Source organism: Arvicola amphibius, chromosome 4 (assembly GCF_903992535.2).
Source record: "Arvicola amphibius chromosome 4, mArvAmp1.2, whole genome shotgun sequence".
NCBI lineage: Eukaryota > Metazoa > Chordata > Mammalia > Rodentia > Cricetidae > Arvicola > Arvicola amphibius.
Genome location: NC_052050.1, coordinates 79154739 through 79158018, shown reverse-complemented (window position 1 = coordinate 79158018; position 3280 = coordinate 79154739). Strand labels below are relative to the sequence as shown.

General features: G+C 43.5%; 1 pseudogene; it reads right to left on the bottom strand.

Moving 5' to 3' along the window:
- Window positions 1-986: 986 nt before the first annotated feature.
- Window positions 987-1622, bottom strand: LOC119813531 (annotated as a pseudogene).
- Between the last annotated feature and the right edge of the window lie 1658 nt (window positions 1623-3280).

Genomic DNA, 3280 nt, shown 5'->3' with positions numbered 1-3280 from the left:
GTGTGTGTGTGTGTGTGTTTTATATATATTAAAACATATACTGTGTGACTCACTGTGTCACACTGCAGTTTCCATGATATTTTTCTTTCTCTTTTTCCGTTCTTTTTTATTTTCTCTTAAATTTTATTTTATTTTAATTTATTTGAGGGTTGTGTTGCAAGGGCAGATGCAAAGGAACAGGGAGATGAATGAGATAGAGATGCATGATGTGAAAGCCACAAAGCATAAATAGTTAAAAATTTTCTCCCGTGAGCTGGATGGTGGTGGCGCACGCCTTTAATCCCAGCACTTGGAAGGCAGAGGCAGACAGATCTCTGAGTTCGAGGCCAACCTGGTGTACAAGAGCTAGTTCCAGGGCAGGCTCCAAAGCTACACAGAGAAACCTTGTTTCGAAAGACCAAAAAAAAAAAAAAAAAAAAACCAAAAAAAAACCTCTCATGAATTGCAATTAATTTGCTGATTTCTTAAGCGTTTGGTTCATGTTGCTACAGATCACCGTCTCCATGTGTGGTAATGAGCAGAGTGATAACTCCAACCTTTTTCTTAGCAAATGCTGAGCACATACTTCTTGCTTCTTGAGTACTCTTTATTGCTGATAGCACCCTGTTGTCTTTGTGGGCTTGACCTCTGAAATAAAAATTCCTCATGATTTTCTCTTCCCCTCCCCCTCCCCTCCCCCCCTCCTCCTCCTCTTCCTCCTCCTCCTCCTCCTCCTCCTCCTCCTTCTTCTTGTAAAAAGGTTTGCCAGTCTTCCCAAACCTCGCATCTCAAGGACAAAGGAGATATTTTTTTTTTTTTTGGTTTTTTCGAGACAGGGTTTCTCTGTGGCTTTGGAGCCTGATCCTGAATACACTTTGTAACATCTTCAGACGTTCAGTACTGACTCATATAGTTTTTCTCTTTTTCTTAGCTATACTATTCTTTTTTCATTTTTTTCCCCCAGAACAACTACAGTTTATCTGTGGAACAAATGGGGAGAGGGGTTGTTAGTCCACGGGGAGATCAGGGGGCTCTTCCTCATCTGAGTCAAAGGCCTTGTCCATCTGGGACCCATCCCGAGCTTCGGAGGGTGAGGTAATAGTTCAGAATTCGTCGTTTTGTGGGGCTCATGGGAACAGATGACTCTTTGGCATGCGATCCTGCCTTAGGCTCGGGTTCCCTACTGATCTTTGCACTCTGGAGTCCATCCTCTGGGGCTGGCAAAGGAGAACTGGAGACAGAGGGAGCAGGAGCTTCCGGCAGCAGCTGTTATAGTGGGGAGCTCTGTGCAGAGCACTCTGCGTGATCAATCGGGTCTGGGTTAGTAAAGGCGCCTCAGCTTTGTTTTCTGACTTCAGGTCATTCTTCTGTCTTGGATTTTGCTCTGTTTCCTTGCCTGTCTGCTTTTTGCCATAGAAGAGCTTCAGACTGGACAGATGCTTCTTGCCTGCACGGTGGGCAGTCAGCATGGCCAGGGTGTCCAGTACTGGGCGATGGGGGCAGATGGCACACGCAAAGCGTCCATCCCGCAGCATCAGCGCCTCATCCTCTGGGATGTAACTGGCCAGCAAGTCTCCAACCCGCCGTTTTTTTTTTAGCACATTGAGCTGACTCCAGTCGTCCCCTTCCCTCTTGAAAGACATCGCAACTGAGTCCCAGAAATAATAAATTCTCCTACTTCGCTTCTCCTTTAGGCCACCGTAGCTCTCTTTTTCATTTTTAAAATAGTAACAATTCTACTACTTTTTAAGCTTATAAAAACTCTTGCTTAAAGGAGACCTGATGTCCTCTGTGACTGAACTTAAAAGTATGAAGTTTGAATTTATTAAATAAAGCAATTGGACTGGGTCAGAGCTGGGCCTTCCTCTGGTTCCCTAGCTCTGCAATTCCATAAAGATGAACTTTCATATCAAATATGAAGCATGTTTATTTAATAGATTTGATCACACACATAAAAACACAATTGATTTATGTACAATGAAATGAATAGGTGTGTCTCTTTTAAAAATATGTCCTTTAATATGCTCACTTGTAGGCCCATATTTCTATATGGTGTGGCAGCCCGGCTCTAAAGCCATAGGCCGCACCTTAGGAGGTCACGTAGCCTTCCAGACAGGTTGTCACTACCCTAACAAAGGGTCAGGATGTTGTTTTTCTCCTTTCTTTGTAATTTGGAGGATGCCTGATATAGATGCTGATTCAGCCTATGTGACAGGTAGCTTACAGAGCACATAGGTAGTTGTGGACATGACTAAAAACCATTTATCTGGTTACCTAGGAGACAGAATGCTGGTGTATTTCCCGCTCAGTTTATGTTTTGGTATAAAAGCTGCTTGGAAAATAAACGAGAGGAATTCTTCAGGATGTAAACTCAGGATTTCATGAGGGACCACTGAGAATCTCCCTCCAGATGAAACCATGTGAGTTGTGTCTTTATTTTTGAGCCTCCACGCCAGTCCAGAGGGATAGTTTATGCTGGGGTCTGGTTCAGAGACTTAATATAGGGTCTGGGCTGCCACCAGACCTGGACATAATGACGCCCAATGTGGGGTTGACCCAAGGACCCCAACATAATGGCTCCTGCAATGTGGGGCTGATCCGAAAACCCCGACATAAAATTGTCAGGAGAGGTGACATTCAAAAATTGAAATCAATCTTTTGTATTTATGCCATACTCCTAAATGAAAAGAGTTTTGGAGGTCACTAGGATGCAACAGCTTCAGATTTAGCAGATGAGATGAGAATCGAGAAGTAAACTGTCATGTAAGGCTCCAGAGGAGGCTACTAGGAGGGCCAGAACAAGATTCCAAACTCAGAAGCACTTTTCAGCTTTCTCTCGCTTTCAAGTCTTTGATGCTGCCTAAGCTTGGCTCTGTTTTTAGAAAGATATTTATCCCATTTTTAGTCATGCTAATTATTCAGTGCCTATTAAATACCAGTGTGATTGCTGAGACGGAATGACTTGCAAAATGCTCACTGCACACCTTAAGCTTGTTCAGTGTTTGTGAGTCATCGTAGCTTTCAAAGGGCCAGATCGCACTTTGTGGATACTTCTATAAAGCTACCTGATAGTTATTTATTTAACATCCCAGACAGAGTTTTCCATCCCTCTCCTCCCCTCTCTTCCCCTCTGACCCCCATCCACTCCTTCTCCATTTCTATTCAGAAAAGGGCAGGCCTCCCATCAATATCAACAAAACATGGCATATCAAGTTACTATAAGATCAAGCACCTACCCTCTTATTAAGGCTGGACAATGAGACATAGTATGAGGAGTAGGGTCCCAAAAGCCAGTGAAAAT